General features: G+C 34.8%; 1 pseudogene; it reads left to right on the top strand.

Annotated features, from left to right (window-relative positions):
* The first annotated feature begins 16,295 nt into the window (after positions 1–16,295).
* LOC120226109 lies at positions 16,296–16,867 on the top strand (annotated as a pseudogene).
* Positions 16,868–17,240: the final 373 nt, after the last annotated feature.

The following is a 17,240-nucleotide window of genomic DNA, read 5'->3' as shown; positions in this document are numbered from 1 at the left end:
GCTTACCTTTAAAACAGCACTGTCAGATAGATATTTTAGAGATGTTGTAAATGTTCTATTACTTCTTATGTGTAATATGGTAACCACTGGTCATATCTGGCTACTTTAAATATAAGTAATGTGGCTATGGACTTACATTTTAATTTTACTTCCTGGGGCACCTGGGTAATTCAGTTGGTTAAGTGTCCAACTTCAGCTCAGATCATGATCTCACAGTTCGTGAGTTTGAGGCTCGCATCAGGCTCTGTGCTGATGCCTCAGAGCCTGGAGTCTACTTCGGATTCTGTGTCTCCCTTTCTCTCTGTCTCTCTCTCCCTCTCTCACTTAAAAATAAACATGATTTTTTAAAATTTAATTTTACTTAAATGTAAATTTTAATATCATTTAATTTTATTTTAATTACTTTACATTTAAATTTGAGTTTCTAGCAGGATGAAGCAGGTGTACTTTTTGTGATTCCACTCACTAAGTACAACTAAAAACTCTGGGTCATATATATAAAGCCAACACAAAGAGACTCTGAAAGATGAAGAGAAGGAATTCACAGAAAGAATAACATGGTGGTGAGTTTCCTGGGTTTGTTTTCTGCTTTATATATCTCAGACTGGTAGCTCAAAAAGTTAGAAACCAGCAAATTGCCACAAGTCAAGAAAAAAGCCATGATAAAAGCCTGCTGTCTTGAGCTAACAGACCAGAAAGAGCAGCCTAGTAACAGAAAATTCTTGGACAGTAAATGTTTTATTCCAAAAAACAATAGAAAAAAATGGTGGCTTAATTTCCTCCATTGAAGGAGAAGAGAAAAAGGGCATACTAAAAAAGTACTTGAAGAAATAATGGCTGAAATAATCCCAAGTTTAGTAAAAGACATAATATAGTAATTCAAGAAACTGAACATATCCTGAATAGAATTCAAAAAAATCACACTGAGACACATCTTACTGAAATTCTGAAAATTGGCATTAGAAATAAAAAGCTTACCTAAAAGGGAAAAACAGTAAGAATGAGAGAAAAAAGGAGAATATGAATGAGAAAAAAACAATAGGAATAGACAATTTCTCGTAAACATGATGGAAGGTAGAACACAGTGAAATAATTTTTAAAAGCTGAAAGAAAAGAAATGTCAACCCAGAATCTTATATCCAATGAGAATATCCTTCAAGAATGAAAAGAAAATCTTCCCAAGGAAAAGAGACTAAGAGATTTGTTGTCAACAGATCTACTCTTAAGAAAACAAAAAATTAAGAAATTTACTAACTACAAAAGAAGTGGTAAAAGAAGAAAACTTGGAAATTGAGAGGGGAAAAGACATAGGAAGCAAAACCAAAAAATGTTTATATTCAACACACTTCTTGAATGTTCAAAATTATGATTAATGGCTGAAGCAATAATTGCATTATTATTTAATATAGTTATACATATGTGTGGGAGAAATATTTAGGACAGCTATATTAATAATTGGAGATTATTAATCTCTTGTCACTTAATAGAGGACAAGAATTCTAAATTTTACTCAATTTGTTAAAAAAGGACGACACCAGGAGACTCTTCTAAGTTATGTATATATAATATGGAGAATCACTACAAAGTATACTAGGAGATACACTCTAAAATACTTGCGAAATCAAAATGAAAATCCAGTGGAACATGTTCAAGTAACTAACAGGAAGACAGAAAAAAAAAAAACCACAAAGAATATGCAGAAAGAAAAACAAAGTTGCAGATCTAAGCCTAAATATATCAATAATTACATAAAGTGTAAATTATATAGTACATTACTGAAGAGGGATTGTCAGAATGAATTAACCCCCCTGCCCCCAGGCTCCTGGGTGGCTTAGTTGTTTTAAGCATCAGACTCTTGATTTTGGCTCAGGTCATGATCTCATGGTTTGTGAGTTTGAGCCCCACGTTAGGCTCTGAGCTAATAGTCCAGAGCCTGCTTGGGATTCTCTTTCTCTCCTTCTTTCTATCCCTCCAACAGGGCTCCAACTCACAAACTGTGAGTACATGACCTAAGCTGGTTTAACCAGTTGAGCCACCTAGGAACCCATAAAAAGGAGACGTTAAGGCAAACAAAATTATCAGAGACAGGGAGAGAATTTTATTATGATAAATGGACCAGTCCACCAGTACAGCATAGCAATTCTAATGTATATGTAGCAAATAACAGAGTTGCAAAACATATGAAGCAAAAACTAGCATACCTGATAATAAAAGAAACACATCCACAGATTATAGCTGGTGATTCCAACATTTCTTTCAACTGATAGAATAATTATCAATTTCAAGGATAAAAAACTCAAAACCATGATAATATTGATAAACACTTTGCCATTCAATAAAAGCAGAATATATGTTCTTTTCAAGTGCCATGGATCATATGCCAATATGGACCATATCTTGGACCATAAAATATAGATAAAAAGAATTGAGTTGAAATCATACATAATAATTTCTCCAGCCAGAAGAGAATCAAACTAGAAATCAATAACAGAAAGATAATAGTAAAATCTTCAAACATTTGGAAACTAAACAAAACATACCTAAATAATCCATGGATCAAAGAGAAAGTCTTATGAGAAACTTTAAAATACGAATTGAACTGCATAAAAATGAAATATCACATATCAAATCTTGTGGAACATTGCTAAAAGAATACCAAGAGAAAAATAATAACAATAATGGTGTACTTCAGAAAACAGGAAACTCAAGAGCAAAGTAAATCTGAAGCAAGCAAAATAAAGGAAATCATAAAGATAATAGTAATTAAAAGCAGAAAAATGACAGAGAAAATCTGAAATGAAGAGCTGATTCTTTGAAAAATTCAACAAAATTGCCAAACCTCTAACAAGTCTGACAACGTAAAAAGACAATTTATGAATACCAATGTCAGAGGAGGGGATACCACTATAGACTATACAGACCTAGAAGATTTGTAAGTATAAACTATGAACAACTCCACACACATAAATATAATGTATTAAGTTGAATGGGTCAATTTCTTAAAAAAACACAATGTAATATCCACAATGAAATAGAGAACTAATTAAGGAACTGAATTTGTAATTAACAAACTACCAAAAAGAAAATTTTAGTTGTATGTGGTGTAGTGCCAAATATTTAGAGAAAAATTAAGATCAATTCTTCAAAGTCTCTTTCAGAAAATAGAAGAAGAAACTTACTGATTCATTTTATGGGCATATTATTATAGTAATATACAAACATGAAAAAAATGTTAATATATAAAAAGAAACAACATATAAATACCCATTATGAAATAAATATAAAAATTGTTAGCAAAATATTAATAAGTAAAATATAGCAATATAAAAATAATTTTACACTATTACCAACTGGTATTTATTTTCAGCATGCAAGACAATTTCAATATTTGGAAATTAATGCATCCAATGCATCCAATTAACATCTTAAAGAAGAAAGATTGCATGGTCTTATAATTTAATACCTTAATTACCTCATTTTCATTTAATAATCTCTTTAAAGACCCTATCTCTAAATGTAGACACATTCTCAGATTGTTAAATTTGAAGCATTAAGACTTCAACATATTGACTTTGGGAAGTCACAATACAGTTCAGATCAGTAAAGATGTCAATTCTGACAAAATTGATATGTAAGTTTAACTCTCATCAAAACACTAGTGAGGATTTTGGATACACCAGATTATTTAAAAATACATATTGAAAACAGCAAAGGAAACAGAAAAGATAAAAGAATTTAGAAAATGAAGAGTATAGTAGAAGAAATCAGTCTACTCAATTTTAAGGCTTGCTCCACTACTCATAGTAATCAAGACCATGTGCTATTGGTAGTGCAATAGACATGTAGGTCAATGGAAGACAGTAGAGAATTGAATAACAAACACACAAATATGCACAAATGATTTTTACAAGAGTTAAAAATAATTGAATGGAGAATAGAATGCTTTTTCAACCAACAGTGCCAGAATTTGATAGGAAAAAAAAGAAAAAAGCCTTGACCTGCATAAATCACATCCTCATACAAATTTAATTTGAAGCATTAAGAATACAGAATTAATTTAAAATGCAAAATGAAAAACTTTTAGTAAAAATCTTAGGGGAAGGTCTTTGGAATTCAAAGCATAGCTTAGACTTTGACAGTAAAAGCCAAATTGGTTTTTTAAAAAAGACAAATTGGCCTCCATAGGAATTAAAACAATTTTACTCTCTGAGAAATCTGTTAATAGCATAAGGCAGGCTGTCGAGTGGGAGAAATATTTGTAAACCATGTATCTCTCAAAAAAAACTAGTATATATAATATATAAAGAACTATCAAAGCCCAATAGCAATTAAATAAATACATAAATAAATAATAAACAAAGAAATAAATAGCACAATTAGGAATTAGACAAGACCTAAAGACATATTTCACTTACAAAGATGTCAAAGAAGCACATGAAGAGATGTTCATTAACATGAGCAATAAAGGAAATGTTAATTAAGCTCCAATAAGAAGTGATTATACACTTACAATAATATGCAGAACAATGTCATTATGAGAACACCACAGGCTGGCAAAGATAAACCAAACTTCTCAAATATTCCTTGCTGGTGGAAATCCAAAGTGCTTCAACCACTATGGAAATGAGTTTGGCAGTCACTTATGAAAAAAAAAAAAGCATTATGACATGATCCAGCAATTGCATTCCTTAAGCATTTATCTCAGAGAAATGAAAATTCATGTTCACCCAAAAATCCATATCTGTATTCTCGTTGCTGGGAGCTGTACCGGCCTCACTGGACGACAGTCACCGCAAAGAAATGGCAGAGTTTGCACAGCTGCCATGAGAAACCAGAACTGGTATCTCCTTATGCTACTACTCGCTCATGTTAGGAATGAGGCTTCGGGTATTGACCAGGCCTCACAATATTCCACATCAGACCGATATTCCCCCATAGATTCCTCATAAGGAAAAGCATATTCTTGCCTTTTCAAAAGAGACTTCAGATGAAAGCATTGTGGATGATTGTCAAAAGGTTCTTCCTTTGGGCCTTGCTGATCCAATACTTAGATAATAAATGGGGCTAAGAACACAAGAGTTACAATTGAGTCTGGCCCTGAGACAAAGACCCTATTTAGAGTTAAGGACAGATATGCACCCCCACCCAATTGTTTCTGCTTGGAGTACTAGCCCCCCAAGGCATTTGTGAGTGACTATTCTGGCCTTGAATATGCTGTTTGCTCCCTGTGAAGGGACCTATTGAGGAACTTTTTCTTTCATGATTATGGAAGCAAACATTGTGTTTCCTGAAAGACCTGTTTTTCTTAATACTCCTTAAACAAGCTATTGACCCCTGCTCACAAAGAAGTAACTTCACCCTTTTTATGCTAAAAACATTGTCTTGTGTGCTAAAGATACCTTCCTTCCCCACTGGATAAGCATCTAAATCCCCTACCTCAATCACCATTGATAAAGGTTATGCATGAGTCTTCTACAAAACTATGTTCCAGGAAATTCTTACATAGCAAAGAAGTTTGTCATCAGAAATCATTTTCTAAGGCAAATGCCACTTCTGTGCTGTCCCCCAAATGCTTAATTATAAAATAAAGTTGAGCCCCAGTCAGAGCAGAGATGCTGCCTGGTGACTGGAAAGAATTTCTCGTGGCTCTGTCATCCCTCCCTCGCCCACACTGTCCATCCTTCAGGGATCCCTGGACCCGACCAGAGCCGGCCTCGGCAAGTGGCGCACGAACAGCAGACCTGAAGGTAATTTCTTTGAACTATGTTGTTTTCATTGCATTAATTGGGATGGTTAGGATTCCACCATAGGGTACCGCGGAGCCCCCTGCATAAGATATGTAGGGTTAGTTGGTGGATAAGCAAAGAACTGTTTTGAGAAGTTATGGGCCATAAAGAGTCTAAAGAAAGGAGACTCTTAATAGATGTAATACGCAACATGCTTGCAAAAAAAGGGGTAAAGGTGTCCCCTCAACAAATTGCTCGATTTTTACGTTTTGTTCAAAAATTGTTCCCCTGGTTCCCCAAGGAAGGAACTGTCAGCATAGATATCTGAAATAAAGTTGGGGACAAAATTAGATAATGTCCTCTAAAAATCCTAGTCGAAATTCTTTCTCTATTGACCATTATAAAGGGGGCGTTAGGCACCGCAAAAGAGACTTCTGGAGTCTTTAAGCCCAGCTCCCCGCAAAACGATGATAAAGTGGACTCAGGGACTGTCCCTGACTTCACCACTACAAAGGTTTCAAATTTAACATCAAACAAGTGGGCTTTCCCTGTTCAGGCTACAGGGACTTTCCCTCCATCTGGGCTGCTTCCTCCCATGCCACCTTCAAAAGGATTAGGGCTCAGATCCACCATTAGAGAGGCGGAAAAAGAGGGAGATACAGATTTTGTTCGCTGCTTCCCCGTTGCTCTTGGGAGAGTTTGATGAGGACCCTTCTTGGAAACCTCTTCCATAAGATTGTTAAGGAACTAAAAACTGCCTGTACCGAATATGGGCCACTCGCATGTGTTACAAAAGACATTGAGAGATCTTGGGGGTGATAGAATTCTTCTCTGTAGTGACAGCAACAGTGCCAATGTTCTGGCATTGAGACTAGCAGGGTGATGGGTACATAAGATCCTTCTATATTCTTTATTACAACTTCTAGAATATCTGCAATTATCTCAGAATGAGCATTTTATTTAAAAATGATAAAATTAAATTTCTAAATAAGATTAGTAGTCTGAATGTTGATATGAAATAAAGGCTTTGTCAGTTTGGTGTTTGAGTTCTCAAAAGCTAGGCCAACTGCTATGATCAGGTCAAAAGAAAAGATTCCTCTGTGCAACCTCTCATCTAGCAAGACTCATATTTGCATAGAGCTAAGTAGAAGACAGACCTATTTGTCAGTCAGCTGAGGGAATACATAGTATCTAATTATGTGTGTGTGTGGGGGGGGGTATAAAACTATATATATATATGTATAATTATATATATAATATATATTAAGATAATGCATATACATACGCATATGTACAGAGAGTTCAGGATTCAGAAATGTTACATGTTAATTTCAATGTTTTGGAAGATCTTGGGGCGCCTGGGTGGCTCAGTCAGTTAAGTGTCCGACTTCGGCTCAGGTCATTATCTCACGGTTCATGGGTTCGAGCCCCGCCTCTAGTTCAGAGCCTGGAGCCTGCTTCAGATTCTGTATCTCCCCCTCTCTCTGCCCTTCCCCTGCTCATGCTGTCTCTTTCTCTCTCTCTCTCTCTCAGAAACAAATTTTTTAAAAAACATTAAAAACTTTTAAAAAACAAAGTTTAGGAAGATCTTTCATTGTGAATTTAAGGGAAGAAAAAAACCTGACATGTAAATTAAACAGAAGAAATTTAAAGTGAAAAAGATAAGAAAGAGAGATGGAAAATCCAACAGAGCGGGTAATGCAACTCCAGTGCAGACCAATACAGGTACTTTTGAGAAAAAAAATGGTAGTAGAACACAAATGATAAGCATAATTGAAACAGAAAAAATATTGAGGATAAAAGTAGTATATGCAATTTCTTAAATGGCCAGTATAAACTCCAAAAATAACACACTGAGGAAGAGTACTATTCTCCGAACTTGTTTAAAATGATTTTTACCAACTGAGGAAATCCTTTCAACCTAACATTGTTCCTCAAGTAGTATTTTGATTATGACCAAATTTTTAGGGATGGAAAGGTAACTGATATTTTATTACTTAATATGCTTGTGACCATAATAATATAAATATCATTTATTGGCTTTCAATTTAAGAGTCAATATTTAGGCCAAGAGAAGATGTTATGTTTAAAGGAGAGAATGAAAATCCAAGAGCTGAGGAGAAAGCAGGCAAGAACCTCTTACACCCTGGCCACGGCAACTTCTTACTCAACACGTCTCCAGAGGCAAGGGAAACAAAAACAAATATGAACTATTGGGACCTCATGAAATAAAAAGCTTCTGCACAATGAAGGAAACAATCAAAAAGGCAACTGATGGAATGAGAGAAGATATTCGCAAATGACATATCAGATAAAGGGTTAGTATCCAAAATCTATAAAGAACTTTTCAAACTCAACATCCAAAAAACAATCCAGTGAAGAAATAGGCTGAAGACATGACAGACACTTCTCCAAGAACACATCCAGATGGCCAACAGACACATGAAATGATGCTCAACATCACTCATCATCCGGGAAATACAAATCAAAACCATAATGAGATACCACCTCACACCCTTCAGAATGCCTAAAATCAACAAGACAGGCAACAACAGATCCTGGAGAGGATGCAGAGAAAAAGGATCTCTTTTGCACTGCTGGTGGGAATGCAAACTGGTACAGCCACTCTGGAAAACAGTATGGAGATTCCTCAAAAAATTAAAAATAGAATTACCCTATGACCCAACAATTGCACTACTAGGTATTTATTCAAGGGATACAGGTATGCTGTTTAGAAGGGACACATGCATCCCAATGTTTATAGCAGCGCTATCAACAATAGCCAAAGTATGGAAAGAGCCCAAATGTCCATCAACGGATAAATGGATAAAGAAGATGTGGTATATATATACAATGGAATATTACCCAGCAGTCAAAAAGAAGGAAATCTTACCAATTGCAACTACATGGATGGAACTAGAGGGTATCATGCTAAGCGAAATTAGTCAAAGAGAGACGAATATCATATGACTTCACTCATATGAGGATTTTAAGGTACAAAACAGATGAACATAAGGGAAAAGAAGCAAAAATAATATAAAAACAGGAAGGAGGACAAAGCATAAGAGACTTTTTTTTTTAACGTTTATTTACTTTTGAGAGACAGAAAGAAACAGAGCATGAGCTGGGGAGGCGCAGAGAGCAAGAGGGAGCAAGAGGGAGACACAGAATCCGAAGCAAGCTCCAGGCTCTGAGCTCTCAACACAGAGCCTGATGCGGAGCTCGAACTCACGGACTGCGAGATCATGTGAATTCTAAAAAAAAAAAGAAAGCTTGAGAGAAAAAAAGGAATCCAAGAACTACGAAACATAAAACTGAAACTAACACAAAGCAGATTGTGAAGAAAACTTGGTAGAAGAGAGAGGGGCATTAATATTATCATATAAATTACAGAAACCAAATAAAAAGATAATAGAAATATGAATTGAAGTTTAGTTATATTGTTTATGTTAAAGGTGATTGTTAGAAAATCCCAAACATTAAAACAATTGTCAAACACAGAGATAAAGGGGGGGGTCTAGCACAAGCTAAAAGTTTATATTTTATTTTAGGGAAATAATAAATATTATCTGATTTTAATACATTCAGAAAATCACTCAAATATTATTTTGTAAAGGAAATAAGCAAAATATAACCAATATTAAATAAGTACCGTGGAGAGAAAACCTAGAAGTGAAGGAGTAATATAAGACTGTTAATTTTCCTTATGAGATTCTTCACTGTGATTTCTTTAATATGTACATATTAATTCATTAAAAAACAATTAAAAAGTATAACCTTATTTACTTTATTATTTTTTTAAATATTTTTTTATTTATTTCTAGGAGAGAGAGAGAGACAGCGTGAGCAGGAGAGGGTCAGAGAGAGAGGGAGTCACAGACTGAAACAGGCTCCAGGCTCTGAGCTGGCAGTCAGCACAGAGCCCGACGCGGGGCTCGAACCCACGAACCGCGAGATCATGACCTAAGTGAAAGTCGGACGCTTAACCGACTAAGCCACCCAGGCACCCCTAACCTTATTTACTTTAAAATAATAGTCATTTGTGGCATAAGGATGTCTGCTGGTGAATTAATAATAAAAAATGTAGAATGCAAACAATTTACCAAAAGTTAATCATGCATATAAACATTTTTCCTAGTATCTTTTATGTGTAGAAATGTTTTTCTCCTCCTTGGTTTTATTGCTGCATTTGAAATCTCACCTACCCAATGCTCTTTGTTTCTTCCTAGTTACTTGGCGAGAAGCCACTTCTATTTGCAAGCATATATCATGTGAATTACAAGTAAAATAATTAGCCTCAATAGACTAAAGTTCCACCAAGTGGATTGCTGTACCCTTTTTATGACTTCATAGTCTTAATAGCCACACTACAACTTAAATATGCCTTTAATTTGTTATACTTTTTAGGCAGAAAGTTTTGTTTTATTATAAAATATGCTTTCATTAAAGTAGCTACAATAAAAAAGAGTTTCTTTCATTGGGAATATACAATTAAAAGTAAGATTTAAATAATTTTAGCATGCAAAGTATAATAATGCTCATTTCTAATATATAAAGTTAAGAATTTTAAAATCTTTCTGTCTTTACTAAAACATTAAATCTAAGAAAAAGAAAAGCTAATAAATCCAGCTTGATAGATAGATATATGTAATATATATATGTAATATATATATCATATATGTGTGTGTTAAATTGAAAATCAGAGTTTTTCTAATTCTTTAAATTTCATATTTGTATCTCTTTAACTATTATTGAGAAATTTTGGATGTTAAGAAGAGTGTGATTTATTTCAATTATCTTACATTATTTACAATAGTGTCAAATTCATAATAATGATATTAACTATAAAAGTATAGTTGAGTGTGGTTTAAAATTATTGGTAGTTTTTGTGTTCCTAAGATTATAAACTACTGAGTAAGTATTATGAAGTTACTGTATTTTATTTTAGTTAACCATTCTCTCTTTTTGGTTAAGTTGCCCGTATAATAAACATCAGTTTCAGTTTCCTACACTATTTAAACCTTGCTTTTTATTGTCTTTTTAATGATGTAAAGAACCCATAAAATTCCAGATCCAAAACTACATAAAAGATTGTATTTTATGAACTGATTTCAGGTCTGCTTCTCAACAATGCACCCTCTTATATGTAACCATGTTTATGAGTTTTTCATATCTCTTTCCACACAAACTCAGGGAAGGCAGGAAGGCAGGAAGGTAGGAAGGCAGGAAGGCAGGAAGGCAGGCAGGCAGGCAGGCAGGCAGGAAGGAAGGAAGGAAGGAAGGAAGGGAGGAAGAAAAAAGAAAGAATGAGAGAAAAATAAAAAAAGAAAGAGAAAAAGAGAAGAAAGAAAAAATAGAACGAATGAAAGAAAGAAAGAAAGGAAGAAAGAAGGAAGGGGAAAGGAAAGAAAAAGAAATGAAAGAAAAGGAAAAGAAAGGAAGAAGAAAGAGAAAGAAAAAGAAAGGATGGAGGGAGGTAAGGAGGAAGGGAGGAAGGAAGGAAAGAGAATAAAGGAGTGGGGAAGGAGAGAGGGAAAGAAGAAAAAAGGAAGGAGAGGAGACAGGAAGAATATAAGCTAGCTCTAAATTAAGACAATAAAGAATATGAATAAATTGGAAAGAGCTCCTTAAATCAATGTAATTACCTTTGTTTGCTTGAAATCTATGTGATAGTTTGAAGTCTCTGCCATAGCTACTGTATTAAAAACTAGTAAGTTTATGTATTCTGTTCATATTCACATGTCCCATAAACTTTGCCTGTAAATAACACATCTTAAAATTTTACTACATTTCAGCAGTAAGCTATACATGCATAGCCTCAGAAATAGATCGATGTCTCTTGTTAATACATATCTTGCCCACCCTACTCTGGGTAGGAACTCCATATTAATATTTTATTCTCTAATCTTTTATTTCATATAATACAGCACCAGAAGGGACATTACACAACAAACTAATAAGAAGTGAAGCCTGTGTTAGATGTTTGATCAAATATGTTTCATGCAAACTGCCTATGAACATCAAAAACAATTAGTCAGACCCAAAATTCAATCGGAGCTAGCATTCATATTCAAAGATTGGAATGCAGGTAAGTTCAGAGACCAAATATTGCATTTTGGTTTGTTCTGAAGTGGCCATCTGCCCAAATCAAAAAGCTACCACAATAGTTTGGCAGGCACTTAAAGAACCAAAATAATTACTTTGTATAGATCAAGTTCACAGGCATCCCCGTGTTACTTGGAAAGTACAAAAAGTAATATTCACAGCATGTGGTACCTTACCAAGTTGTCATCTAAAAGTGTCTATAACTTCTAAATTGTCAAAAATTTTGATTCTCATAAGAATTGTTTAAGGAAACTTTATAAATATAATCAAACTCCAAATATCAGTAGCCAAGATATTTAAAAAGGGCATAAAAATCCAATATTGTGGGAAAATCCATGATATAATAATCCTCATGTACTTATAATTTATATATTGATACAATAAAAATACTCTTTTTAATTAAAAAAGAGCTTCAAAGATATCAATAGTCTTATTAGTACACTTCATGAATATGCTGGTTAATAATTTTTAATTGTTTAAAGCAAATCCAATACCATGGAGACCTATTTTAGTCATGTCTTGCAGACTTCAAGTGGAATAACTGCAGCTGTAACTCTCTGTCCCTTCTAAACCCAGTCGTCACCTTAGTCCCAGGTCTATGCCTGAGAATTGCAGGATATTTTAGTTTCTTTTCTTAGAAGACTGGTCCTTAAAAGGTGTTAAAGATGGTTCTCAATTGGCAAGTTAGATTTGGAGGGCTGCAAGAGATTGCCAGGAGGAAAAGCTCCCTTGGTATTCAGCACTTGTGTAAGAGTTTACAGTACCTGGTGGACCATCAGCTGATTTCCTTGGAGAGCTACAGACTGGAAAGGAGAAAGGTGACCCAAGCATCAGCCTAAAAATGCCAGATGTAGCTGTATGTTAAAAAGCTCACCAACCAGATGATGATCACCAAGAATGTCAGGAGGATGTTCCCATTGCCGAAGGTGAGTATGTCTGATGTGGACACCAATGGTGTGCATTCTTTCCTTCTGGACTTTATGGTGGAGAACAAGCAATGCAGGAAGTATAAGTATGTGAACAGAGGGTGGGTACCTGGAGTTCAGACCAAGCTACAGGCATCCAGCTGTATCTGCATCCACCTCAACTCCCTCAACTTGGGAGCTCACTGAATGGGTGTGCCTACATCCTTCAGCAAAGTGAAATGTCAGCAAAAGTGTCAGGTTATATTGAATTCCTTACATACATATAAACTTTAAATTCACATAATAACAGTTGAGAGTGTGCAGAGTCTTTCATTCCTAACACTTTGGTGCATAGCTGTGAATGCTTATCAGAAGGAGGAGATCACAGCTCTTAAAACTGTTCTGAAGAACCTTGGTTCATTCCCCATTCTTTAGCCCATACACTCACTGGAATAATTCTCCCACCTAGTCTGACAATTCATTGCATGTTATCCATGATCCAATCTCATGACGGTTGGTCCAGCCTCAGGATGTCTGTTCATACCATCATATTACTCCTGAGTCATAATAGGACTCCATTACTATACCAACATGTGGTCAGCTAATAGAGTGCCATCACACTAGAGTCTCTGACAGCAGGGTTATCTAATGGGATAAAAGTCCACTACTGTGTCCAAATAATCTCAGGTCCCTTCTCAGAATTTTCACTGTATAAAACTGTGTCATAGCTACCACCATTTCTGACAGCCAATATCACCTGTTGGTCTGATAACCTCATGGACACTACTGTCACCACCTTCCATGTAAATCAAAACCTTTTTCTTAAAATACACACTGACTTGTTTTGTTCTGTTACCAGTGTTGAATTGATCTACTTGGTATGAAATGACAGTCTCACAGGTCGAGAAAAAAAAAACATACAACCTTATTAACTTCACTTTAAAATATGAAAAGGAGTACATGTTCTGTATTTATAAAAAAATAACTCCATCCATCATCTGCAATACCAATTTGGTCCTAAGTTGTGTTTATATATTGCAGATGAATTTAAGTATGGAGACAACATTTAGTTGGCCTAATTGACCGTTATTTGATTACAATAAAATTTTGTTTGCTAGGGTCTAGAAACGTATTTTTTGTGTCTCATACAGCATGTCAATGACTTTGACAGACTAATAAACTCAACTGGTATTTTTTTTAGTGAAATAAAAATAACACTTTTGATTTTGTTCCTTGTTGCTTTGGAATAGTTCTCAAGTCCCTTTCATGACAGTTATCATATTTATAGTTGAGCTGTTAAGGATAGATTAAGTTTATAGTTGAGGGAAAATATTTTAATTAAAATGGAAATTTCACTAGTCTGCCCAATAGAATGTGTTTATTTTGAGCATATGTAATTGTCTCTTGTATTGTTAAACCTATAACTATTCTATTTTCCTTCTAAAAATCTTAGGCAGATAATCACCCATACAATTTCTTCAAATAAAAGCATATACAAAAAATAAAATTTAATAAAAAATATGATACTAAAAGTTCTGTGTTAGAAGTGAGTAATTCAAACATAATCCATAAAAATTTGCCCAAGTTTATAGCTCAGCCTTCACTCTAGAACAAAAAGATATATTTTTGGATGTAAAACTCTATTGCATACATATATATTCTTAAAACTAATAAATGATTAAAATGACTTTTCCTTATTAACTCTCTGTCCAAGTTGCCAAAGGCATTACAAAGGCAGATTAAAATGCAGTACATTTTCAAAATTAATAGACTTTTTTAGAGCAGTTAAGGTTATCAAAAAATTAAGTGGAAAGTACAGATTTCCCAATTACTCTTTTATTAAGTCTTTAGCTTTTGGGGTGGGGAAGGTTGGACTACAAAAGTCCCTGATTTAGTAAACTCTTCATTTTATTATTTATTTTATTTTATTTTATTTTACTTTATTTTAAAGATTTTATTTTTAAGTAATCTCTACACCCAATATGAGGCTTGAACACACAACCCAGAGACCAAGAGTCATATGCTCTACTGACTGAGCCGACCAGGCACCCCTAAGCTTTCCATTCTAATTCATTCACAGTCAACACTGTAATAGGAATCATTTTAAAATGAAAATCTTGAGGCACCTGGGTGGCTCAGTCTGTTAAGTGTCCAACTCTTGATCTCGGTCAGTCTTGATCTCAGGGTCTTGAATTCAAGCCCCACATTTAGCTCCGCACTGCACATGAAGCCTACTTAAAAATAAAGAAGGGGAACCTGAGGGGCTCAGTGAGTTAAGCATCCAACTTCAGCTTAGGTCATGCTCTCATGGTTCATGAGCTTGGGCCACATGCTGGGCTCTGTGCTGACAGCTCAAAGCCTGGAGCCTGCTTTAGATTCTATGTCTCCCTCTCTCTCTCTGCCCCTCCCCTGTTCATGCTCTGTCTGTCTGTCTCTGTCTGTCTGTCTCTCTTTCAAAAAATGAACAAATGTTAAAAATTTTTAAAAGCGAAATCTTAGCACCCATCATATCTATGATTAAACCTACTTCAAATATTGAAAAATATAACAATCCATTAGTAAGCTAATGGATCCTGTCAAGTACATAAAGATGTCATTGTGCCCATGATCCTCAAACTTTAGCCGGCAGTGGGAATCACCAGGAGAGCCTATTCAGCTCTGGATTGCTGATTCAGGTTCTGAAGAGATAATAAAGTAAATAAAATATTATACAGTTAAACATGCACATTTCTGAATGTGTAAAAAGAAAAGTTGAGTTCTTAGATTCCTTATAAATATCAAAGTCCATTATGTCCTCAAAACTTAAGCATGAAGCCATTTCAGAAAACTCTTTGCAGTATCTACAAAAGCTCAACACACACATTTTTAAAGATCATCAATTCCACACTTTGTATATACCTGAACCCAACAGCAGTACATCCATAAGTTCACTAAAAAGCATGTACTAGAATATTCATAATAGCATTATTTATAAGCCCAAACTGGAAACTACCTCATAAATGTCCAGCTACATGATAAGCCATAAAAATTTAAGGAATATTCACAAAATGAGACTCAATTATTTATAATGTGCATAATGCATAATTTATTAATATTATTACAAAAAGGGCAACACTAGTCTTTGGTTTTAGAAGTCAGGAGCGTAGTTAACTGGAGTAGTGATTGGGAAGAGAATGTTCCAGGCAGATGGCATTTTTGATCTGACTGTGACTATACTCCTCTCTTCTGATTATGAATCCATTAAGTTGAACCCTTTTGATATGGACAGTATTCTCTATAAATACTAAATAAAACCTTTAAAAGACATAGAAATTAAAAATGTTATTCCCATTTACTGCTTTTTATAAGTAATTTATTAAAATAAGTAGAAAAATACTTTATTACATGCTTTGTAAATCAAAAGAAAAAAAAGTAAACTTTTGGAAACTTTTAAGATCAGTCAAGAAAAACAAAATTATAGAGACCAAGGAGCATCAGGAAATCAGTATGGGAAAATAAATACAAGTAAGTGATTTAAACATCTGGAAAATAGTGTTAATGATACTGGTCCTATGGGCTCTGTGGCAATGTGTTCTTCTGTGAAGGGTATGAAGACTACATTCAGGACAAATTCAGTCTCACTGGATTCAATGAGCAGGTGCCTCCCCATCCACACCTGGAGCCTGATGAAGAAGAGATTGGAGACAACCCCAATCGGAGTGACCTGATTGAGCAGGCAGCACAGATGCTTTATGGACTGATCTACTCCTGCTGTGTCTTCACCAACCTGGGATTCACCCAGATGTTGGAAGTGTACCAGCAAGGAGACTTTGGCTACTGCCCCACGTGTACTTCTAACAGCCTTTCAGATATCCCAGATGAGGCCACGATGAAGCCCTACTGTTCCAAGCAGATGGACATAGACACCCCAAGACACCATGGAGGCACTGCCACACAGACTTTGCGTATGTTGGTATCTGTTTCTGTTACACAATTTTCATAGCACGTTCTGAATACCAGCTCAAGAAACTCATCAACCAGTTTGTGTCCAGGCTTTATCGTTACAAGATCCATTCAATGGCCTACAGTTTCAAACCACCAGCAACTCCAATAATCCAATCTGCCGATTGGATTTGCCGATTCCCCATCTAACCCATCCCTCAGTCACTGATACCTCCATTTCTTGGCTGCCAGACTTTTAGGATTCTCCATAATTTTTAGCTTAATTAAAGGGGTCATTATTTTGGTGGGACTATAATAATAAAGTGGAAGAAAAGGGGAAAAAAATCACTTATTCAGATTTATATAAAATCTTGTCATATCTTTTCAGGAAAAAACAAGAAGGGTTTCGTGTCTTCTGATATTGAAATTGCAAAATGATATGTCATTGCTGTTTATAATTCCATGCTAATATATTTAATTATTAAATAAAACTCGTTATTCTTACTAAAATACATTAGCAAAATTAATTAAGGAACAAGAAGAATGCTGAACAATACACTAATGATGAAGACTTTTTTTGAAG

The sequence above is a fragment of the Hyaena hyaena genome, unplaced genomic scaffold, assembly GCF_003009895.1.
Source record: "Hyaena hyaena isolate Hyena2069 unplaced genomic scaffold, ASM300989v1 scaffold_1585, whole genome shotgun sequence".
Lineage (NCBI taxonomy): Eukaryota > Metazoa > Chordata > Mammalia > Carnivora > Hyaenidae > Hyaena > Hyaena hyaena.
This window is presented reverse-complemented; position numbering and strand designations above follow the sequence as displayed.